This window comes from Salvelinus namaycush, unplaced genomic scaffold (genome assembly GCF_016432855.1).
Source record: "Salvelinus namaycush isolate Seneca unplaced genomic scaffold, SaNama_1.0 Scaffold5, whole genome shotgun sequence".
In the NCBI taxonomy this organism is placed as follows: domain Eukaryota; kingdom Metazoa; phylum Chordata; class Actinopteri; order Salmoniformes; family Salmonidae; genus Salvelinus; species Salvelinus namaycush.
The window spans coordinates 558,058-572,889 of NW_024061197.1; the positions used below are offsets into that span (position 1 = coordinate 558,058).

At 45.6% G+C, this 14,832-nt stretch overlaps 1 pseudogene; it reads left to right on the forward strand.

The window, feature by feature from the left end:
- The window catches only part of LOC120041660, a 44,617-nt pseudogene that overhangs the window by 16,413 nt on the left and 13,372 nt on the right, over positions 1–14,832 (forward strand).

A 14,832-nucleotide genomic window follows, 5' to 3' on the forward strand; every position in this document is an offset into this window, starting at 1 on the left:
TGGACTCCGTTTAGGTCAGTTGGACTCAGTTTAGGTCAGTTGGACTCAGTCAGTTGGACTCAGTTTAGGTCAGTTAGACTCAGTCAGTTGGACTCAGTTTAGGTCAGTTGGACTCAGTTTAGGTTGGTTGGACTCAGTCGGTGTGACTCAGTTTAGGTCAGTTGGACTCAGTCAGTTGGACTCAGTCAGTTGGACTCAGTTTAGGTCAGTTGGACTCAGTTTAGGTCAGTTGGACTCAGTTTAGGTCAGTTGAACTCAGTCAGTTGGACTCAGTCAGTTGGACTCAGTCAGTTGGACTCAGTTTAGGTCAGTTGGACTCAGTTTAGGTCGGTTGGACTCAGTTTAGGTTGGTTGGACTCAGTCAGTTGGACTCAGTCAGTTGGACTCAGTCAGTTGGACTCAGTTTAGGTCAGTTGGACTCAGTCAGTTGGACTCAGTCAGTTGGACTCAGTCAGTTGGACTCAGTTTAGGTCAGTTGGACTCAGTTTAGGTCGGTTGGACTCAGTTTAGGTCGGTTGGACTCAGTTTAGGTCGGTTGGACTCAGTTTAGGTCGGTTGGACTCAGTTTAGGTCAGTTGGACTCAGTTTAGGTCAGTTGGACTCAGTTTAGGTCTGTTGGACTCAGTTTAGGTCAGTTGGACTCAGTCATTTGGACTCAGTTTAGGTCAGTTGGACTCAGTCAGTTGGACTCAGTTTAGGTCAGTTGGACTCAGTTTAGGTCGGTTGGACTCAGTCGGTGTGACTCAGTTTAGGTCAGTTGGACTCAGTCGGTGTGACTCAGTTTAGGTCAGTTGGACTCAGTTTAGGTCGGTTGGACTCAGTTTAGGTCGGTTGGACTCAGTTTAGGTCTGTTGGACTCAGTTTAGGTCAGTTGGACTCAGTTTAGGTCAGTTGGACTCAGTCAGTTGGACTCAGTCAGTTGGACTCAGTCAGTTGGACTCAGTTTAGGTCAGTTGGACTCAGTCAGTTGGACTCAGTCAGTTGGACTCAGTTTAGGTCAGTTGGACTCAGTCAGTTGGACTCAGTCAGTTGGACTCAGTCAGTTGGACTCAGTTTAGGTCAGTTGGACTCAGTTTAGGTCAGTTGGACTCAGTTTAGGTCAGTTGGACTCAGTTTAGGTCAGTTGGACTCAGTCAGTTGGACTCAGTTTAGGTCAGTTGGACTCAGTCAGTTGGACTCAGTTTAGGTCAGTTGGACTCAGTTTAGGTCAGTTGGACTCAGTCAGTTGGACTCAGTCAGTTGGACTCAGTCAGTTGGACTCAGTCAGTTGGACTCAGTTTAGGTCAGTTGGACTCAGTTTAGGTCAGTTGGACTCAGTCAGTTGGACTCAGTCAGTTGGACTCAGTTTAGGTCAGTTGGACTCAGTCAGTTGGACTCAGTTTAGGTCAGTTGGACTCAGTTTAGGTCAGTTGGACTCAGTTTAGGTCAGTTGGACTCAGTCAGTTGGACTCAGTCAGTTGGACTCAGTTTAGGTCAGTTGGACTCAGTCAGTTGGACTCAGTCAGTTGGACTCAGTCAGTTGGACTCAGTTTAGGTCAGTTGATATAATAACATAACGTATGCTATGTATCCAAAGCGACTTACAGTGATGTGTGTATACATTTCTCATAGTGATGTGTGTATACATTTCTCATAGTGATGTGTGTATACATTTCTCATAGTGATGTGTGTATACATTTCTCTTAGTGATGTGTGTATACATTTCTAATACAGTGACCTCAGCAGAACTTGAACCCACAATATATATATATGTTTTAAATCCACGTTTTCTTTTGATAGAATATTTAAACATACAATCTACCTTCAGTGAAGCCGCTCAACATCTATATGACATCCAGTCTAACAGACTCCCATCCAGAGAGACACACAGGATCAACCCGGGTCAAGCACCCCGCCCAAGAGCACATGGACAGATCTCCCACCAAGTTGAATCGGGGATTGGAATTAGCGACCTCTCAGCCACAAGCTCCCAGCCGCCAGGCCACCAAACCATCCAAGGTCCCCCCACAGTTCCCCCCTGAGAGCTGCCCCTCAACCCACAGTCTTTAGTGTTGAAAGCTCCATGCTCTGCCAGCTGAGCCATACAGGACCACTGTTGGACTCCTGTTGGACTCAGTTTGAGTACGTTGTAGTTAGTTGGACTCAGGTGGAGTCATTTGGACTCAGTTGTAGTCATTTGGACTCAGTTGTAGTCAGTTGGACTCAGTTGGACTCAGTTGAAGTCAGTTGGACTCAGTCAGTAAGACTTGGTTGTAGTCAGTAGGACTCAGTTGTAGTCAGTAGGACTCAGTCAGTAAGACTTGGTTGTAGTCAGTAGGACTCAGTTGTAGTCAGTAGGACTCAGTCAGTAAGACTTGGTTGTAGTCAGTAGAACTCAGTTGTAGTCAGTAGGACTCAGTCAGTAAGACTTGGTTGTAGTCAGTAGGACTCAGTTGTAGTCAGTAGGACTCAGTCAGTAAGACTTGGTTGTAGTCAGTAGGACTCAGTTGTAGTCAGTAGGACTCAGTCAGTAAGACTTGGTTGTAGTCAGTAGGACTCAGTTGTAGTCAGTAGGACTCAGTCAGTAAGACTTGGTTGTAGTCAGTAGGACTCAGTTGTAGTCAGTAGGACTCAGTCAGTAAGACTTGGTTGTAGTCAGTAGGACTCAGTTGTAGTCAGTAGGACTCAGTCAGTAAGACTTGGTTGTAGTCAGTAGGACTCAGTTGTAGTCAGTTGGACTCAGTCAGTAAGACTTGGTTGTAGTCAGTAGGACTCAGTTGTAGTCAGTAGGACTCAGTCAGTAAGACTTGGTTGTAGTCAGTAGGACTCAGTTGTAGTCAGTAGGACTCAGTCAGTAAGACTTGGTTGTAGTCAGTAGGACTCAGTCAGTAAGACTTGGTTGTAGTCAGTAGGACTCAGTCAGTAAGACTTGGTTGTAGTCAGTAGGACTCAGTCAGTAAGACTTGGTTGTAGTCAGTAGGACTCAGTCAGTAAGACTTGGTTGTAGTCAGTAGGACTCAGTTGTAGTCAGTAGGACTCAGTCAGTAAGACTTGGTTGTAGTCAGTAGGACTCAGTTGTAGTCAGTAGGACTCAGTCAGTAAGACTTGGTTGTAGTCAGTAGAACTCAGTTGTAGTCAGTAGGACTCAGTCAGTAAGACTTGGTTGTAGTCAGTAGAACTCAGTTGTAGTCAGTTGGAGTCATTTGGACTCAGTTGTAGTCAGTTGGACTCAGTTGTAGTCAGTAGGACTCAGTCAGTAAGACTTGGTTGTAGTCAGTAGGACTCAGTTGTAGTCAGTAGGACTCAGTCAGTAAGACTTGGTTGTAGTCAGTAGGACTCAGTTGTAGTCAGTAGGACTCAGTCAGTAAGACTTGGTTGTAGTCAGTAGGACTCAGTTGTAGTCAGTAGGACTCAGTCAGTAGGACTCAGTTGTAGTCAGTTGGACTCAGTCAGTTGGACTCAGTCAGTTGGACTCAGTCAGTTGGACTCAGTCAGTAGGACTCAGTCAGTAGGACTCAGTTGTAGTCAGTTGGACTCAGTCAGTTGGACTCAGTCAGTAGGACTCAGTCAGTAAGACTTGGTTGTAGTCAGTAGGACTCAGTTGTAGTCAGTAGGACTCAGTCAGTAGGACTTGGTTGTAGTCAGTCAGCTGTAGGTTGTTTTAGTAATGTTCCACTGTTGATCCTCTTCTACTTCCTCATATTGTGTCATGAGGCTTGAGCCATGATGTTTATTGGACAGGATAGAGATACAGAAATAGGAAGTGGATCAGAGTTTGACCGCTCCAGCACCCCAGGCTGTTCTTTATTTAAAGGACTGGGCCATTTAACCACTTTCACTCATTCTGTGTACTGACTGAGTTAGTGGATACTTCCTCAAGTGAAACCATTGAAATCAGATACCAAGTGATTCATAGAGGTAAAAGAGTCATTTTTTAATCTTCATGGTATGGACATTATCAGTATAGTGATGTCATGTTATTTCATTATTTTTTAAGTGGTTGCCATGGAGACTGAGAGAGAAAGAGAGCAGCTTCTTCGACCCTGGTCGTCTAGGAGACGCTGTAAATAACAGACACTCAGGAGATAACACACACACACACACACACACACACACACACACACACACACACACACACACACACACACACACACACACACACACACACAAAACTATCTATCCTCCACAGGGAGTTGACCCCATCTAGACAGGTGGAGGCATTATGTCATCCTGTAGTGTGTTTGTCCGGGTGCACCTGTGTGTTTTCAGAGCTGCTCTGTTCTAGATAATTAACCATACAAACAACTCTGTATCCCACCACAAGCTGTTAAACAGCTAACCCCTTACAGTACTCTGTTCACTGTAATGAACCTGTAGTAACAACACTGTAATGAACCTGTAGTAACAACATGGAGATCAAATGAAGATCCTACATCTGTAACCTGTAGTAACAACAGGGAGATCAAATGAAGATCCTACATCTGTAGCCTGTAGCAACAACAGGGTGATCAAATGAAGATCCTACATCTGTAACCTGTAGCAACAACAGGGTGATCAAATGAAGATCCTACATCTGTAACCTGTAGCAACAACAGGGTGATCAAATGAAGATCCTACATCTGTAACCTGTAGCAACAACAGGGTGATGAAATGAAGATCCTACATCTGTAACCTGTAGCAACAATGTTGAGATCAAATGAAGATCCTACATCTGTAACCTGTAGTAACAACAGGGAGATAAAATTAAGATCCTACATCTGTAACCTGTAGCAACAACAGGGTGATCAAATGAAGATCCTACATCTGTAACCTGTAGCAACAACAGGGTGATCAAATGAAGATCCTACATCTGTAACCTGTAGCTACAACGTTGAGATCAAATGAAGATCCTACATCTGTAACCTGTAGCAACAACAGGGTGATCAAATGAAGATCCTACATCTGTAACCTGTAGCAACAACAGGGTGATCAAATGAAGATCCTACATCTGTAACCTGTAGCTACAACGTTGAGATCAAATGAAGATCCTACATCTGTAACCTGTAGCAACAACATGGTGATCAAATAAAGATCCTATCTGTAACCTGTAGCAACAACAGGGTGATGAAATGAAGATCCTACATCTGTAACCTGTAGTAACAACAGGGTGATCAAATAGAGATCCTACATCTGTAACCTGTAGCAACAACAGGGTGATAAAATGAAGATCCTACATCTGTAACCTGTAGCAACAACAGGGTGATAAAATGAAGATCCTACATCTGTAACCTGTAGCTACAACGTTGAGATCAAATGAAGATCCTACATCTGTAACCTGTAGCAACAACATGGTGATCAAATAAAGATCCTACATCTGTAACCTGTAGCAACAACAGGGTGATGAAATGAAGATCCTACATCTGTAACCTGTAGCAACAACAGGGTGATGAAATGAAGATCCTACATCTGTAACCTGTAGTAACAACAGGGTGATCAAATAGAGATCCTACATCTGTAACCTGTAGTAACAACAGGGTGATCAAATAGAGATCCTACATCTGTAACCTGTAGCAACAACAGGGTGATAAAATGAAGATCCTACATCTGTAACCTGTAGCAACAACAGGGTGATAAAATGAAGATCCTACATCTGTAACCTGTAGCAACAACAGGGTGATAAAATGAAGATCCTACATCTGTAACCTGTAGTAACAATGCTTTTTGCTTTTCTTCTCCGACAATACATCTGAGTCAAAGGGGGTGTGGCAGATATAGAAACTCTTCCTGGTAGGATACACTTGTGCTTCCTCGCCAAAAGGAGGCTGTTGAGGAGGGGAGACAGACTGTGTCTTCTGTTTGCCTACTAACAAACTGACACACTCCTCAACCACTTAGTGGTTTCTGGGTCATGTAGGAGAGAGGTCAGAGGAGAGAGGGTGGAGGACAGACTTTTGCCCAAATGAGAAAAGGCCAGAGAGTAAGACAGAGAGGGACAGAGAGAGAAAGACAGAGATGGAGAAAGAGAGTGCGAGGGAGAGAGAGAGAAAGACAGAGATGGACAGAGAGAGAAAGACAGAGGGAGAAAGAGAGTGAGAGAGAGAGAGAGAGAGAGAGAGAGAGAAAGACAGAGAGAGAGAAAGAGAATGTGAGAGAGAGAGAGATGCAGGGTCTCTGATTGTGTTGATACCCTGTGTTCCCATGCAGGTTTGATGGCGGATAAGGAGGAGAAGCCTGTGGGAGAGGAGGAGGACGAGACAGACCTGAACTACACTCCTCCAGCCCAGAAGAGCCTACAGGAGATACAGGAACTAGACAAGGATGATGAGAGTCTCAGGAAATACAAACAGACTCTACTAGGAGCTGGACCAGTGGTGGCAGGTCAGTGTGTTACTGTGTTACTGTGGTCAGTGTGTTACTGTGTTACTGTGTTACTGTGGTCAGTGTGTTACTGTGTTACTGTGGTCAGTGTGTTACTGTGTTACTGTGGTCAGTGTGTTACTGTGTTACTGTGTTACTGTGGTCAGTGTGTTACTGTGTTACTGTGGTCAGTGTGTTACTGTGTTACTGTGTTACTGTGGTCAGTGTGTTACTGTGTTACTGTGGTCAGTGTGTTACTGTGTTACTGTGGTCAGTGTGTTACTGTGTTACTGTGGTCAGTGTGTTACTGTGTTACTGTGCTACTGTGGTCAGTGTGTTACTGTGTTACTGTGCTACTGTGGTCAGTGTGTTACTGTGGTCAGTGTGTTACTGTGGTCAGTGTGTTACTGTGTTACTGTGCTACTGTGGTCAGTGTGTTACTGTGGTCAGTGTGTTACTGTGTTACTGTGTTACTGTGGTCAGTGTGTTACTGTGTTACTGTGGTCAGTATGTTACTGTGTTACTGTGTTACTGTGGTCAGTGTGTTACTGTGTTACTGTGTTACTGTGTTACTGTGGTCAGTGTGTCTTACTGTGTTACTGTCTTACTGTGTTACTGTGGTCAGTGTGTGTTACTGTGGTCAGTGTGTGTTACTGTGTTACTGTGTTACTGTGGTCAGTGTGTCTTACTGTGTTACTGTGGTTAGTGTGTGTTACTGTGTTACTGTGTTACTTTGGTTAGTGTGTGTTACTGTGGTTAGTGTGTGTTACTGTGGTCAGTGTGTGTTACTGTGTTACTGTGGTCAGTGTGTTACTGTGTTACTGTGGTCAGTGTGTTACTGTGTTACTGTGGTCAGTGTGTTACTGTGTTACTGTGGTCAGTGTGTTACTGTGTTACTGTGGTCAGTGTGTTACTGTGGTCAGTGTGTCTTACTGTGTTACTGTGGTCAGTGTGTTACTGTGTTACTGTGGTCAGTGTGTTACTGTGTTACTGTGGTCAGTGTCTTACTGTGTTACTGTGGTCAGTGTGTGTTACTGTGGTCAGTGTGTGTTACTGTGTGTGCTTTCTAGCAATTGACATGGAATCGCTTTTATTGCAAGACCACATCAAAGACCACAGTAATGTTAGTACTGGGCCCTGCATCAAAGACCACAGTAATGCTGGTACTGGGCCCTGCATCAAAGACCACAGTAATGTTAGTACTGGGCCCTGCATCAAAGACCACAGTAATGTTAGTACTGGGCCCTGCATCAAAGACCACAGTAATGCTGGTACTGGGCCCTGCATCAAAGACCACAGTAATGCTGGTACTGGGCCCTGCATCAAAGACCACAGTAATGTTAGTACTGGGCCCTGCATCAAAGACCACAGTAATGTTAGTACTGGGCCCTGCATCAAAGACCACAGTAATGTTAGTACTGGGCCCTGCATCAAAGACCACAGTAATGTTAGTACTGGGCCCTGCATCAAAGACCACAGTAATGTTAGTACTGGGCCCTGCATCAAAGACCACAGTAATGTTGGTACTAGAGTTGATTCATCCTGGTATCTAGTTGATTCATCCTGGTATCTAGTTGATTCATCCTGGTATCTAGTTGATTCATCCTGGTATCTAGTTGATTCATCCTGGTATCTAGTTGATTCATCCTGGTATCTGGTTGATTCATCCTGATATCTGGTTGATTCATCCTGGTATCTAGTTGATTCATCCTGGTATCTGGTGTTACTGCTGCTTTAATAATAGCTATAACTCAATATTAACAACAAGAACACACACACACACACACACACACACACACACACACACACACACACACACACACACACACACACACACACACACACACACACACACACCCTCTCTGATTTTTCAGACCCGACCATTCCCAATGTCCAGGTCACCAGACTGACCCTGATGTGTGACCAAGCACCTGGCCCCATCACCATGGACCTCTCAGGTAAATACCACTCCTTTATCCCTGGTCCCTGGTATCTCTCCATTCCTCTCCTTCCCTCACCATCTCTCCATCCCTCCATCCCTCTCCTGCCCTCACTATCTCTCCATCCCTCCATCCCTCTCCTGCCCTCACTATCTCTCCATTCCTCTCCTTCCCTCACTATCTCTCCATCCCTCTCCGGCCCTCACTATCTCTCCATCCCTCTCCTGCCCTCACTATCTCTCCATCCCTCCATCCCTCTCATGCCCTCACTATCTCTCCATCCCTCCATCCCTCTCCTTCCCTCACTATCTCTCCATCCCTCTACTGCCCTCACTATCTCTCCATCCCTCCATCCCTCTCATGCCCTCACTATCTCTCCATCTCTCCATCCCTATCCTGCACTCACTATCTCTCCATCCCTCTCCTGCACTCACTATCTCTCCATCTATGACATGTAACTCTCTGAATTTAGTGTAGTGGAATGTGGCTCCAATATGATGAATGAATTCAGTGGTGGGATGAGGCTCCAATATGAATGAATTCAGTGTAGTGGGATGAGGCTCCAATATGAGTGAATTCAGTGTAGTGGGATGAGGCTCCAATATGAGTGAATTCAGTGTAGTGGGATGAGGCTCCAATATGAGTGAATTCAGTGGTGGGATGAGGCTCCAATATGAATGAAGTCAGTGGTGGGATGAGGCTCCAATATGAATGAATTCAGTGGTGGGATGAGGCTCCAATATGAATGAATTCAGTGGTGGGATGAGGCTCCAATATGAATGAATTCAGTGGTGGGATGAGGCTCCAATATGAATGAAGTCAGTGGTGGGATGAGGCTCCAATATGAGTGAGATCAGTGTAGTGGGATGAGGCTCCAATATTAATGAATTCAGTGGTGGGATGAGGCTCCAATATGAGTGAGATCAGTGTAGTGGGATGAGGCTCCAATATGAATGAAGTCAGTGGTGGGATGAGGCTCCAATATGAGTGAGATCAGTGTAGTGGGATGAGGCTCCAATATTAATGAATTCAGTGGTGGAATGTGGCTCCAATATGAGTGAATTCAGTGGTGGGATGAGGCTCCAATATGAGTGAATTCAGTGTAGTGGGATGAGGCTCCAATATGAATGAATTCAGTGTAGTGGGATGAGGCTCCAATATGAATGAATTCAGTGGTGGGATGAGGCTCCAATATGAATGAATTCAGAGGTGGGATGAGGCTCCAATATGAGTGAATTCAGTGTAGTGGGATGAGGCTCCAATATGAATGAATTCAGTAGTGGGATGAGGCTCCAATATGAATGAATTCAGTGTAGTGGGATGAGGCTCCAATATGAGTGAATTCAGTGTAGTGGGATGAGGCTCCAATATGAATGAATTCAGTGGTGGGATGAGGCTCCAATATGAATGAATTCAGTGTAGTGGGATGAGGCTCCAATATTAATGAATTCAGTGGTGGAATGTGGCTCCAATATGAGTGAATTCAGTGGTGGGATGAGGCTCCAATATGAATGAATTCAGTGGTGGGATGAGGCTCCAATATGAATGAATTCAGTGTAGTGGGATGAGGCTCCAATATGAATGAATTCAGTGTAGTGGGATGAGGCTCCAATATGAATGAAGTCAGTGGTGGGATGAGGCTCCAATATGAATGAATTCAGTGTAGTGGGATGAGGCTCCAATATTAATGAATTCAGTGTAGTGGGATGAGGCTCCAATATGAATGAATTCAGTGTAGTGGGATGAGGCTCCAATATGAATGAAGTCAGTGGTGGGATGAGGCTCCAATATGAATGAATTCAGTGTAGTGGGATGAGGCTCCAATATGAATGAATTCAGTGTAGTGGGATGAGGCTCCAATATGAATGAATTCAGTGGTGGGATGAGGCTCCAATATGAGTGAATTCAGTGGTGGGATGAGGCTCCAATATGAATGAAGTCAGTGGTGGGATGAGGCTCCAATATGAATGAATTCAGTGTAGTGGGATGAGGCTCCAATATGAATGAATTCAGTGGTGGGATGAGGCTCCAATATGAGTGAATTCAGTGGTGGGATGAGGCTCCAATATGAATGAAGTCAGTGTGGTGGGATGAGGCTCCAATATGAATGAATTCAGTGGTGGGATGAGGCTCCAATATGAGTGAATTCAGTGGTGGGATGAGGCTCCAATATGAGTGAATTCAGTGGTGGGATGAGGCTCCAATATGAATGAATTCAGTGGTGGGATGAGGCTCCAATATGAATGAATTCAGTGTAGTGGGATGAGGCTCCAATATGAATGAATTCAGTGGTGGGATGAGGCTCCAATATGAGTGAATTCAGTGGTGGGATGAGGCTCCAATATGAATGAATTCAGTGGTGGGATGAGGCTCCAATATGAATGAATTCAGTGGTTGGATGAGGCTCCAATATGAGTGAATTCAGTGGTTGGATGAGGCTCCAATATGAATGAATTCAGTGGTTGGATGAGGCTCCAATATGAATGAATTCAGTGTAGTGGGATGAGGCTCCAATATGAATGAATTCAGTGGTGGGATGAGGCTCCAATATGAATGAATTCAGTGGTGGGATGAGGCTCCAATATGAGTGAATTCAGTGGTGGGATGAGGCTCCAATATGAATGAATTCAGTGTAGTGGGATGAGGCTCCAATATGAATGAATTCAGTGGTTGGATGAGGCTCCAATATGAATGAATTCAGTGGTGGGATGAGGCTCCAATATGATGAATGAATTCAGTGTAGTGGGATGAGGCTCCAATATGAATGAATTCAGTGTAGTGGGATGAGGCTCCAATATGAATGAAGTCAGTGGTGGGATGAGGCTCCAATATGAATGAATTCAGTGGTGGGATGAGGCTCCAATATGAGTGAATTCAGTGTAGTGGGATGAGGCTCCAATATGAATGAATTCAGTGTAGTGGGATGAGGCTCCAATATGAATGAATTCAGTGTAGTGGGATGAGGCTCCAATATGAATGAATTCAGTGGTGGGATGAGGCTCCAATATGAATGAATTCAGTGGTGGGATGAGGCTCCAATATGAATGAATTCAGTGGTGGGATGAGGCTCCAATATGATGAATGAATTCAGTGTAGTGGGATGAGGCTCCAATATGAATGAATTCAGTGTAGTGGGATGAGGCTCCAATATGAATGAATTCAGTGGTGGGATGAGGCTCCAATATGAGTGAAGTCAGTGGTGGGATGAGGCTCCAATATGATGAATGAATTCAGTGTAGTGGGATGAGGCTCCAATATGAATGAATTCAGTGTAGTGGGATGAGGCTCCAATATGAATGAAGTCAGTGGTGGGATGAGGCTCCAATATGAATGAATTCAGTGTAGTGGGATGAGGCTCCAATATGAATGAATTCAGTGGTGGGATGAGGCTCCAATATGAATGAATTCAGTGGTGGGATGAGGCTCCAATATGAATGAATTCAGTGGTGGGATGAGGCTCCAATATGAATAAATTCAGTGGTGGGATGAGGGTATGTATGGTTTTGTTCCACTGTTATTCTGGGATGGAGGAAGACCAGGTGCTGGATCCTGTTCTTGGGGACTGTGTATGCACTAGTGGGTGCATTTGTCTTTCTGTGTCTGTATGTGCATATATACAGTATATGTGTGTGTGTGTGTGTGTGTGGTGTGTGTGTGTGTGTGTGTGTGTGTGTGTGTGTGTGTGTGTGTGTGTGTGTGTCAGGGGACAGCTCAGCATAATAATGTGTCAACGCCCCATCCTGCAGAGCCATGATGATGTCATCCTCCCACAGAGCAGGAGACTGTGGAGGACCGTGTGTGTGGTGTCTGGTGTGTGTGGTGTCTGGTGTGTGTGGTGTCTGGTGTGTGTGGTGTGTCTGGTGTGTGTGGTGTCTGGTGTCTGGTGTGTGTGGTGTCTGGTGCGTGGTGTGTGTGGTGTCTTGTGTGTGTGGTGTTTCTGGTGTGTGTGGTGTGTGTGGTGTCTTGTGTGTGTGGTGTTTCTGGTGTGTGTGGTGTGTGTGGTGTCTTGTGTGTGTGGTGTGTGTGTGTGTGTCGGTGTGTGATAGTGTTTGTGTGTGTGTTCTCCTGTGGATGACTTGTGCGCTAGTGGGTGTGTCTGTGTGCATCAGTGTGTCTGTGTGTGTGGTGGGACTTTCTGTATTCTGGTAGATAAACTGTGGGTGGGCGGGTGGGTGGGTGATTGTGTGGGTGGGTGGGTGCGAAGGGGCTTCCCTCGAATGAGACGATATCCAAGTATACACCACTATCTTCTATTTCACAAAGGATAACCAACACACACATACATACATACACACACACACACACACACACACACACACACACACACACACACACACACACACACACACACACACACACACACACACACACACACATACACATACAAACAAAGTGAGACTGAGACAAATGGGAAAGGTCACCTGGTTGCTAGGCGATAGAACCATCCAAGAGAGAGAGAAACAGAGAGAGAGTTAGAGAGAGAGAGATGTAGCGAGAGCTGCAGAGAGAGAGAGACGTTTGTATATTATCTACTTCACTTGCTTTGGCAATGTTAACGTGTTTCCCATGCCAATAAAGCTCCTTGAATTGAATTGAATTGAATTGAGAGAGAGCGAGAGAGGTAGAGAGAGGTAGAGAGAGGTAGAGAGAGGTAGAGAGAGGTAGAGAGAGAGAGATGCAGAGTGAGAGAGAGAGAGAGAGATGCAGAGTGAGAGAGAGAGATGCAGAGTGAGAGAGAGAGAGAGAGATGCAGAGTGAGAGAGAGAGATGCAGAGTGAGAGAGAGAGAGAGAGATGCAGAGTGAGAGAGAGAGATGCAGAGTGAGAGAGAGAGAGAGAGATGCAGAGTGAGAGACCGATGCTGTAATGTAGATACTTCATAGAGTTGGCTTAACTAACGTTGGACCAGAGCTAGCCCTTCATCATGACATCATTACATTATACAGTACATAATGATGATGTCATGTAGATACCTCATAGAGTTGGCTTAACTAACGTTGGACCAGAGCTAGCCCTTCATCATGACATCATTACATTATACAGTACATAATGATGATGTCATGTAGATACCTCATAGAGTTGGCTTAACTAACGTTGGACCAGAGCTAGCCCTTCATCATTACATTATACAGTACATAATGATGATGTCATGTAGATACTTCATAGAGTTGGCTTAACTAACGTTGGACCAGAGCTAGCCCTTCATCATGACATCATTACATTATACAGTACATAATGCCGCCTAGGCAGAGGTCAGTAATCCAGAGGTGGGGCAAAGGTACAGGATGGAAGGCAGGCTCAGGGTCAGGGACAGGCAGAGGTGGGGCAGAGGTACAGGATGGTAGGCAGGCTCAGGGTCAGGGACAGGCAGAGGTCGGTAATCCAGAGGTGGGGCAAAGGTACAGGATGGAAGGCAGGCTCAGGTCAGGACAGGCAGAGGTCGGTAATCCAGAGGTGGGGCAAAGGTACAGGATGGAAGGCAGGCTCAGGTCAGGACAGGCAGAGGTCAGTAATCCAGAGGTGGGGCAAAGGTACAGGATGGTAGGCAGGCTCAGGGTCAGGACAGGCAGAGGTGGGGCAGAGGTACAGGATGGTAGGCAGGCTCAGGGTCAGGACAGGCAGAGGTGGGGCAGAGGTACAGGATGGTAGGCAGGCTCAGGGTCAGGACAGGCAGAGGTGGGGCAGAGGTACAGGATGGTAGGCAGGCTCAGGGTCAGGGGCAGGCAGAGTGGTTAGGCGGGCGGGTTCAGGGTCAGGACAGGCAAGGGTCAAAAACCAGGAGGACGAGAAAAGAGAGACCGGGGAAAAGCAGGAGCTGAGACAAAACGCTGGTTGACTTGACAAACAAGACGAACTGGCAACAGACAAACAGAGAACACAGGTATATGTACACAGGGGATAATGGGGAAGATGGGCGACACCTGGAGGGGGGTGGAGACAATCACAAAGGCAGGTGAAACAGATCAGGGTGTGACAATAGATAATAAACAGGAACGTTCACAATGTTATCATCAGCAAACCGCTCGCCCACACGACGCCATACACGTGGTCTGCAGTTGTGAGGCCGGTTGGACGTACGGCCAAATTTTTTAAAACGACATTGGAGGCGGCTTATGGAAGAGAAATGAACATTCAATTCTCTGGCAACAGCTCTGGTGGACATTCCTGCAGTCAGCATGACAATTACACGCACCCTCAAAACTTGAGACATCTATGGTATTGAGTTGTGTGACAAAACTGCACATTTTATAGTGGCCTGTTATTTTCCCCAGCACAAGGTGCACCTGTGTAATGATTATGCTGTTTTAATCAGCTTCTTGATATGCCACACCTGTCAGGTGGATGGATTATCTTGGCTAAGGAGAAATTCTCACTAACAGGGATGTAAACAAAATTGTGCACAGAATTTGAGAGAAATAAGCTCCTTTCCCTACGCTGCTCCCTCCTCCATTCTCACTACAACCTGTTCTATATAGAGTCAAAGGATTTTCTGATGGAAAGAGGAGACCGAAATGAGAGAGAGGGAAGCTAAGGGGTAGGGATGGAGAGGGAGGGAGGTTGAGAGAGAGAGAGAGGGA